Source organism: Pinus tabuliformis, chromosome 6 (assembly GCF_031772625.1).
Source record: "Pinus tabuliformis cultivar Carrire ecotype Pingquan chromosome 6, CPIR1, whole genome shotgun sequence".
Lineage (NCBI taxonomy): Eukaryota > Viridiplantae > Streptophyta > Pinopsida > Pinales > Pinaceae > Pinus > Pinus tabuliformis.
The window spans coordinates 897,255,532-897,266,764 of record NC_142292.1 but is presented as its reverse complement, the minus strand read 5'-3'; the positions used below and the strand labels follow the sequence as shown (position 1 = coordinate 897,266,764).

Genomic DNA, 11,233 nt, shown 5'->3' with positions numbered 1-11,233 from the left:
TGAGAATAAAATGTTGATGTGAATTGGCATAGTATTACTACATATAGAGGTCAGAACTAAAATAGAAACAAAAAAAATGTAGCTGTGAAACTCAAAATAATAGAATCAAAGCAAGGAAAAAAAAGACAAATTAGTTAGAGGCACCTTACATCCAACGGCATTACCTGTGCAAATCCAAGTTGTCTGGAGTTCTCCAATATTACCTTGATTACCTTGTTGAAGTGATAAAAGTTACACAGGAAAAAGGGTAAACTCCATTTGTATATAACAATTGAAAAATCATAACTATCAAAGTCAGTCAAAGTAACTGATAGGAATTATTGAACTCTTCTTAAGGACTTAAATATAGAATATTATCAGAAAATAATGAGCTTACATGGTAGCTCATAGTCTACTATATTGTATCTCTATATTGTACATTTATCCAGCTTGAGTTTTAGGGAAATGAAGATTTTTCTCCATTCTATTGTAAACCCAATATGACCAATGTCCAAAGCTCTAGTTAAGATATCTATTGGATGGAGTACTCTGAAACAAGTTTTGCAAATGCAGAAAATTTGTTGCTGAGTAGTTTGGATGGAGTGTCATACTCAGCAATTTGTCCTGATTCAAAACAAATACAAAGTAAGTAAAAAATGAAATGTGTCCAAAAAAATAGTAACTGTAACAAAACACTAGAAAATAAACAACTAAAAAATGTTATACCATCCTTTAATAGGAGAACCATATCACTCTCAATAATAGATGGAATCCGATGTGCTATAATAATGACTGTGCAGGTAGAAAATTGGTGGCGAATTATTTGCTGAATAAACCCATCAGTTGTAGTGTCAACTGAGGCAATTGCCTCGTCAAGGACCAGTATCCGACTTTGTTTTAGTAGTGTACGTCCCAAACAGACAAGTTGGCATTGACCCACACTCCAGTTTCCTCCATTCTTAGACACTGTACAAGAGATCATTCCATTAAATTCGATTCTCAATTTTCATTCTAAGAAAAAGGGGTCCTAGAGACCAGGTAGGTCTCAAGGACATAAAAAATTAAACAATACATGAGCACTAATATGGAAAGAAAATAGCAGAAATAGCTACTGTAAAAGGTTTTATTTTTCTCCTTTAGGACTTCCATTGAATGTGATAAAGACACACAGACCTGAGGAATCAAGTTTCTTTTCTTTTGCTCGTATATTCTCACCAAGTTGGCACTTGTCCAAAGCCTAAAAGCACAAGCAAAATTGAAGTAGATTCATAAACAATAAACTTACAGCAAGATCCTCAAGGAAATATCTATATTCTTCAAGGAAAGAATAATTGACGCTAAAATTGATACTAATGCTTATAGAATATGAAGCAGAACTAACCTCCCAAATCTCATCATCCAAGCAATCTTCGAGAGGATCCAAATTATTTCTTATAGTGCCTTCAAGCATTGTTGGTTCTTGGGGAATAATGCTTAATTTGGATCTTAGGTCATGGAGGCCTATGGATGAGATGTCGACTCCATCAATGACAATTCTGCCCATTGTTGGTTCCACAATGCGAAAAATGGATTGAATAAGAGTAGATTTGCCACTTCCTGTCCACCCCACAACTCCCACCTTCGTGCCTCCAGGGAAAGTGCATTTAAGGCCTTTCAAGAAAAGCGGAAGATGTGGTCCATAACGCACATGATTGTACGGATCAAATTTATAGATGAACTGACATGCAAATTAATACCATTGAATGCATGAAAAAGAGTCTATTTGTATTGAGTTCTGACCTAAAAATTAGTTAGATCTATCGTTCCTCTAGATGGCCAGTTGGAGTTTGGTCTACAATTCTCTATAATCACTGGTGACTCAGTGGGAATTCATGAATACTGCATTATTCTCTCCGCCGACAACATGTTGGTCTTCACATAACAAAGGCACCATATTACACAGGTTTGTACCATGTTCAGACTTAGACTGTATGTTATTGCCAACCCTGCAGTGCCTGTTAAGGTGCCATTTCATTTACTTTCATATTTCATTATAAAGAATATGTCTAGTTTGCTGAGATCAGTTTAGGAAAAATAATTGTAAGCCAAGATAGTGCTTCTGTACCTACTTGGGCTAATTACATCTTGAGGCAAGCGAATGAGGAACACCAAAAATAATGCAAACACAAGATTTGACAGAAAATCCATCCGAATGGCAAACCACTCATTGGCTCCAACATTGTGGAGACTAGGTCTCATATATATATATATATATATATATATATATATATATATATATATATATATATATATATATATATATATATATATATATATATATATAGATATATATATATATATATATATATATATATATATATATATATATATATATATATATATATATATATATATATCAATCAACTCGAGATTTCTTTCCATGAATCGAAATTCCTGGTCAAAACTTCTAATGGCGGCTGCGATTCTCCAAAATGTTGTACGATTGGAGCTCTACAAACTGATGCTAGCCAAGCCAGTTCCCTAGCTGATGTTATGTAGTATTGCTACATGCAAGGAAGGTCAGAAGAGTTACAAGAATTCTCTTATTACTATAAAAACCCAAAAGCATGGAAACAAAGAAATACAGATAAACTATTGTCATGATAGAATCTTGATGCAACTTAATCTATTTGATAACATCCATTTCAATCAGATTATGGGATCTACCTACAACAAACCTTGAAGTAGAAATCAAACTCTCTTATCGCCAATTTATGTTCCTCTGAGAAAATTAAAATTTGCAAGTTCGTATTTATTATTATTGAGAAATACAGAGAATACATGATACCATATACAACTTGCACCCACCGGTATAAACACAATGAAGACCTGCCAAGCAATATGAGACATGACTGCAATGATCCCCAAAAGTTGTATAAATGCAAAAGCCAATTCTCCTAGTTGAGAAGGAATCAATGTGTCCACTGTACTCTGATCAGTTGATGCCTACCAAGAAACAGAGATCTTGTTACTGACCCACTAGAATCAAATGATTTCCTCCTCTCTCAGGAAAGGTATTAGCCTATTAAAACAATAAATGTCAACTGACCCGATTCAGTATTCTCCCAGATGGAGTTGCATCATAGAAGGACATTGGTGCACGAAATATACACCTGTGCAGAGTGCTGAAAAGCTGATTAGCAGTTTTAAGTCCAACCAATGAAAGAGGCATAGACCTCACAAAAACACATAGGGAGCTGGTAAATGTCAAAGCAACATAAACCAGAATGAAAAGGGACTTTCGCATAGCGGAACTCTCATTTTCGTTTCTAGAGGCTTCCGATGTCATCCAGAGGTTACTACATATTTGAAGTAGCTGACTTATTATTTAGGCCAGTAGTATTAGAGGTATCAAAGTGCCATTGTATGCAGCAGTAATGTAAGACCAGTATACCGACATGCTTACCCTACCTCTCTCTCTTTCTTCTTCTTGTATAAGCTGTGAATTTTTATTCTCTTTATCCAATCTTTCTTTGTGGTTTTCTGGTTCAACCTCTTCCTCTACATCTATTGAGTTCTGAACACCGCACTGCTCCACTATGTCACTGGCAGTAACATTTTTCACTGCAGCTGTATTTCCAAGACATGAGCTTTCAACAAATCTCTCTGATGTGTACACTTCAGATTTCTCCATAGCAGAAATAGCTTTCAAAGGTTTCTGATGTGCACCAACTAATTCCACAAAATTTGTGCCTGATTGTAAGATGTCATCATATCTACCAACCTGAGTAATTTCACCATCTTGCATTACCTGTGAAGAATATCATTTACATCAACAAAATACGGATCACTTATCTCCTCCTGTCAATAAATGATCAATAAACCCACTGTCCCTTTACCAATTACATTGAAAATTTTAATATCACTAGAGCAGGATGAAAGAAATTCAAACCTACCAGAATGATGTCAGCAGAGGGTAAAAAATCCACTTGATGAGTTACATAGACTACAGCCTTTGAACCCAGAATACAAAGTATGCATTCCTATAACAAGCAAGTCCAATTTCTTAGATGTTTATGGACATGAATTTGCAGCGGCACAACCAGCAATGTATATTATCCAGACTGAACAATGAATTGCAGAGTGATACTGTGGAGCTTCATCATTCCATCAAAACTTTAAAACTAATTAATTTAGCAAACCTACAGTATGTAAAGGATAAGAGAAACATACTTGGAAAATATTTTTTCCGGTATGTGCATCCACAACACTAAAAGGGTCATCAAAAATTTAAATGTCTACATCTTGATATAAAGCATGGGCAATCTGTATTCTCTGTTTTTGTCCACCACTCAAATTTAACCCTCTTTCTCCAATGTCTGTCTCGTCCCCATAAGGAAAAAGTTCAAGCTCTTTTTTCAATGCACAATCATCAAGTACACTATTGTATCTAATAGTATCCATCTTCTTTCCAAAGAGAATAGTGTCTTTAATTTTCCCACTTTGTATCCAAGGAGACAGAGGGAAATATGCTTTGGTACCACTTAAACTAATAGAGCCTGATATTTTTGGTATTTCACCTAATATGCAGGACAAAAGGCTTGATTTTCGTGAACCAACAGTTCCACATACTGTAACCCTCATGCCTCTCTCTAGTTGGACATCTAAACCTCTTATAGTTGGACTAGAGGAATAGGGATTCCAAGAAAATATCCCTCCTTGGATTTGAATCGTGAAGTCTGTTGACTCCTTTGATACCTTTTCTACCCCATCATGTTGCAACTCTTCCTCCTGTAGAAAGGCCACAATGCGATCTATTGACACTTTAGTTTGCGCAATCTGAGGGATTAAGCCAGGAAGCATGCCCATAGCTCCCTGAAGTGTCCCATAGGTTGCGAGTGCAGAAAGAATTCTCCCTGCTGTCAAAGGCACTCCTATAAGCATACACGTACCAAAAGTTGCAACAATGATAAATATTGGTCCAATAGAGGAAACATATGTTGTGATAGCTGATGTGTAACATATTTTCGTAGCCAAGTATATTCTGCCTACCTCAAAATTTCTAGTTTCCAAAGAAATCTTGTCTCCCAAGCCTACAATTTTAAGATCCTCATAATTTTTAATGTCTCCGATGTGGCCTTCATCCTTTTGTCTTTTTCTTCCATTATTCTCTCCTGAAATTTTTCTTGCAATTTTGCAAGTGGGAAATTTGGCAACATTACTGCAAATGAGGCTTCCAACCCTGAAAATGCTTCCAAGCCCAACGTCTAATATAGAATAATGAATGCTAGAACAAATTGAAGAGGGAAAATCCAAATACTATGCATATAGTAACAGAAACATGAAACATTCTGAACATCTACACTCATGTAGTTGATAATCTCTCCGCTTGTATGCTTCTGTTTTGACTGACTGGAAAGGAACAAGCCCTTCCTGTATATAATAGTTGTCAATGCTGCTCTAACTCGTAAAGTTAACTGATGTTGATTGGAAAACCCTTGTCGCTGTGACAAAGACACTAATACCTTTGCCTCAAAAAAAGCACAAACTAGCACATAGCCTTGACTTTCAAACTATTTCTTTCCACCTAGAAATTGAACAAAGGCATTTATAAAACATGGACCTACATATGATGCACAAGTCTCCAGTGCTGCTAAGAATGCAGTCAAAAGTACTTCTTTCCGAAAATATAGGAGTAAGGCTTTTGCTAATAAGCCTGTATCACCTTTGGCCTCTAGCTGAGTTCTGAATTTAGGGTATAATTGGCCTATCCTATCTGCCTCTGCAACTTGGGGTACATCATCAATATGCAAAGGGCTCTTATAACCAACAGCAAGAAAAGGACTCATCCAAGAAAATGACAGCCGACTGAGAAGATTGGTTGTTGCATAAGTAGAGACTACGTTAATGTTTCCACATTTTTGGGGATTGTCTTTCAAGAGAGGTTCTAGAATGTTCTGTGAGGAGGACTGTACACCACTTCTGGCACAACAACTAGTATAACACAAGCAAGCCAAAATGAGAACAGCCATAATTTCAACAAAGATATCAACAACAATGCTTCTTTGTTTTGTCAACCGTTGAATGTCGAGGACGATGAAGAAAGCCTGCAGAATGAATGATAGACTCCACCACAACTACAATAAAAGTGGAAACTTTTGTTTACCTTCTTTTCTGAAGGAGTGATGAACATAAGCTGACATTGTAACCCAAGTTAGAGCCTGGACAATATACTCGCCCACATTTTTAAAACCTTCAGGCTTCTCCTTCAACCACCAATACACAGGGCTCGATATCCCAAGAACGCTATAGCATATACACAGAAAAATGCAACCACCTAAAGCCAGCTTTTGCATAATCCCTAGCTTAAACTTACTCGAAAAGCTGTTAAATGGAACAGGAGGTGTAGGTGGCCGAGGTGTGTGAAATTTACACCTTGTCCAACACAGTTCGAGGATGACAGAAACAAGAAAGAGCAAATTAAGCCCAATTGCAAGTGCATGTCAAAAGAACTGCCCTCCAAAAAGAGCTCTAAGTCCCTCCCACCCAACTATTTCACCCATTTCCAGCCAGAGGGTATTCTTATTCTTGTTTAGTGCCCCTATGGCTTCCATGACTGCAAACAAATAATTTACTAACAATATCAACAAAGTGCCTTATGAGTATATATACTTCAGTACCCACATGAAAAAGTGCCAACAGAACTCTTGGTTACCATTACCATTTATAAATGCACATACATATTGGGCTTCATACAACAAGGATGTTTCAGTGCAAAAACCTTCTTGTTTACTGGATTAAATAATTCTAGAAGCAGCATAAACATAACTAGCAATGAGAGATGGTGAGATTGTATAACAGGGATAACTGATACTTGTATACTTGACATGCCTCGGTAGCTGGCTGCATGCGCTCTCCCTCTTTCATTCTGGTGGGCAAGATGCAAACATTTAAAAGAACAGAGAAATGGGTGTATCAATTGAATGCTTTGTTAAAATATTTATTTTATTTTAATTTTTAATAATTTCTCAAGCTGATCCTACTGTCAGCTCATTGACATTGCCAGAGCTTCATCTCCAATGTTCTTCTGGGTAACAGATATCCAACACAAACAACATGATTTCATGTAAGTTTTTTCACTATGTGTAGTCCTTTCAACACCATCACTTCTTTTTCATGTTTCTTTGTTTCTTTTTCTGTGCTCCATGCAAAATCTGGAGCGTAGGGACTCCATATTTAGAAAGGATGACCTACAAGACTGAAAACTACATTTGGATGGCATATCTGGCATGACCTTGACTTTACGAACTGCATCAAAAACAATGTATTGAAAGCTCAGTTTAAACTGTCTTTCTGAATCATGAGGTGTTTTACATTCACTTTCTTTATTTCAAGTGCAATCAAACAACTATAGACTCCCGAACCTACCTAATGGAAAAAATTTGATGGAAATTACAACAGCGCAATAGATCTCTATTCTCTACATCTATTTGTTTCTTTTTCACTACCTTTCAAGAAGAACGAGATATGTGCCATTTAGAAAATAAGGAATAAAAACAAATCAACTATACTTATTATTGATGCATCCATATCAAGTCAGTACAAAATAACCATGAAAAGAATCAGATGCTACTATACCTTGAACCTTAATTTTTCCAATAGTTTTCTTTGGCTTAGGAGCAGTTCCTTTCAGGGCACCATCTGCAGAATCATTTCTCAACATTTCTTCCTGGTTGCAACAATATTCGTTGTAGTCTATACAAGTTGCAGACATTTCAATTTACACAATTACTTAATAATATGCAGAGTATTACCTTCATTGTGAAAGAATTTGCATTTTCCGAACTACATGACAATTAAAAGAAATCAACAAAGACAATTTTGTTAATAACCTACCCAAAAGCATTATGCAAAACATTGCACTCATTATGAACGAATTCAGGAGCTTCCATACGACCATTAGCCCATGCCCGGAGACAAAGACGCACACATGCCTCATAGGCAATGAGGGCTTGCCAAGCTCCCTACCCACTACACTCAGTAATTGCAAGCACATTATTGTCAAAATGCATAGCAGATGAGAAATAACATCTATCTGATAAATAATTATTGATCTACATTAACATGAAAAACAAATCTTAAGACATCCTGGGCACGGACCAACTACAATCATGACAGCTGGCTCATTCCCAGAACCAAAGGTGCACACATCCCCATAGACAATAAGGGCTTGCCCACTACACTCAATGAATTGCAAGCACATTCAGGTCAAGATCCAGAGCAGATGAGAAGTACATTATATCCCGTAATGAATTACTGATCCACATTAACATGAAAAATAAATATTGAGGCATCCTGATTGTTTCTTTTTATATATCAACACACACAAGACCTTAGGTAGGAAGAAACAGTCAAACTTGAGGTGAAAAGTGGGTGGCTAGCTTGCTGAAACTGTTGATTGCCGGCAAGAACCTGCTGCCTCTCTAACATTCACAGAAGCGGGCCTGTAAAAGCAAAATCAGAGACTTTTCTTATAACAGTTTGAAGTTTCAACTCATGTATGACTATAAACAAGTGTACTCATTTATCAAAGCACATTTTCCTAATTTACAGCAAGACCATAGATTTATGAATCTGAGGATGTACTTTGAACATTGATCATGGAAAATTTTTGATGGAAATTATAACAGCACAATAGATCTCTATTCTCTACATCTATTTGTTTCTTTTTCACTACCTTTCAAGAAGAACAAGATATGTGCCATTTAGAAAATAAGGAATAAAAACAAATCAACTGTACTTATTATTGATGCATCCATATCAAGTCAATACAAAATAACCATGAAAAGAATCAGATGCTACTATACCTTGAACCTTAATTTTTCCAATAGTTTTCTTTGGCTTAGGAGCAGTTCCTTCCAGGGCAGCATCTGCAGAATCATTTCTCAACAGTTCTTCCTCTGGTTGCAACAGTATTCGTTGTAGTCTATACAAGTTGCAAACATTTCAATTTACACAATTACTTAATAATATGCAGAGTATTACCTTCATTGTGAAAGAAATTGCATTTTCTGAACTACATGACAATTAAAAGAAATCAACAAAGACAATTTTGTTAATAACCTACATCCCTGTAACAGAGAGGTTCAAATTGTGCTATGTGACTGAATAAACTGTCTTTCTGAATCATGAGGTGTTTTACATTCACTTTCTTTATTTCAAATGCAATCAAACAACCATAGACTCCCAAACCTACCTAACGGAAAAATTTTGGTGGAAATTATAACAGCACAAAAGATCTCTATTCTCTACATCTATTTGTTTCTTTTTCACTCTTGGCTCTCATGGTCATATGGCAAAGGCTTTGATATGGTGTACATTGTAAATTTGGGATTCCATATATCTGTGTCTACCTCGGCTCTCATATTCCTCATCAGCCATCCCGTTTTGCCTACCACCTGCTCTCATATTCCTGATCACCCATACCGTTTTGCTTAGCACCGGCCTGTTCCTTTAGACATGGCACTCTGTTTGAATCTAATGAAAATTGGTATTTGAATCATATCCACCGATGGTATTTGAGTCTTGTTTCCACTCATGGTATTTGATTGTATTTGATTATTTGATTATGATATGTATACCATATAATCCATGGTATCAATCCAATCCAAACCATCCATAAATGATTCCTGAATTTAATAAAGAGTTTTCTTCTTTCTTTTTTTGTGTTGCGAGGCCCTTCCTTCTTTTCTTATGTTGTGAGGCATTCCCTGTGTTGTGTATTCTCTATTGAATGTTTAGTTACATCATTCACTGTGTTGAGTATTCTCTGTTGAATGTTTAGTTACATCTGTATGTTTTCTCTCCTCATGCTCCTAAATCTTAATCCCTCAGATCTGGATCACTATTTCTCTATGCTACATAGTGCCATGAATACACGACCTCATGCTGTTATGCTCCCTTTCCCTGCTCAGGGTCACATTCACGCCATGACGCAACTCTCTAAGATTTTATATGCTCGAGGCTTCTATATCACCTTCGTCATTACCGAATACATACAAGAGCGCTTCATCGTATCCAGATCGGTGGACTCTGTTAAATCTTGGCTCGGATTCAGTTTCGAAGCTATTCCAGATGGCCTACAACCATGCAGAAACGAATTGAACGAGATTTCCTGCCGATATACATGAAATGGAAAAAAGAGAACAAGAGAACCCACCATAATAGGCATTTTCCAAGCTTCCATGTGGAATGTAGTCATAAACTAGCAATTTTTCCTCTATACCCCAATAGAAAGCTCGGAGGCGAACAATGTTGGGATGTTTAACCCTACCGATTGCTTTAGCTTCTGCTTCAAAATCCTTGATACTCTGAGACAAACTAAAATGGAAATACATACTCTGATGCCGAGCAACCATTCTGTAACAGATCGCAATTCCTGTAGCCATCCCGCGACAGACCGAAGTCCAGAAGTGGACCTGTGACAGTCCAAGGCATCTAGTGGTGATAATCCAAGCCCTTTTAAGGCTGAGCGAGACCTCCTGGAATCATCTCATGAGTCCTGTAGCAGGTTGGGTATGTTCTAAGGATCAGAATATGATTTGCTACCTTATGATTGATATGAAGGGTTTCCTGAAGTCGATTTCCATAGATCCAGGGTCCTAGAATATAGTATCGCAAAGTGAGGGCAAGTGCAGCGTACGGAGAAAGCCCCTGGAAGTAGCGTAGCGTCGAGCGAGGGCAAGCGTCCATCTGTTGGGTCGCATCGTATACCCGTCTAATCAATTGGATGGATAAGATTATTTTCATCGTCTAACACTTAAATCAAAGGTTCAGAAATGTACAGGTAACTCAAGAGGAAAATTGATTTCAAATGGAAACACCTTACGGCGTAAAAATAAACCATTTCTTTGTAAATAGCCTTCTAAAACTAAACAATTTTAAAAATAATTATGGAACAATCTTTTATCTTTTAATTTTTTTGATATAAGAAATTTTTTTTTGATATAAGAAATTTAATAATAAGAATGTTTGAATATTGTTTTTGAAAATGAAAATAAATTACCACAAAAAAAACTTAAAAAGCAACCAAAATCTTGAAACAACAATACTGGAATTTCCAAAAAAGAATTACCATTTTATACCAAAATCTCCCAGAAAAATCGATAATTTTCTGGACCAATTTACTCCTATATAGGGTCTCACTGCAAGGTCTTCTAACGCCCCTGACACTCTTACAAGGTCTCATGAGTGACTGTAGTCGTACTTTGAAGAG

General features: G+C 36.5%; 1 pseudogene; it reads right to left on the bottom strand.

Annotated features, from left to right (window-relative positions):
- Positions 1-331: 331 nt before the first annotated feature.
- On the bottom strand, positions 332-10,406 carry LOC149261818 (putative ABC transporter C family member 15; annotated as a pseudogene).
- Between the last annotated feature and the right edge of the window lie 827 nt (positions 10,407-11,233).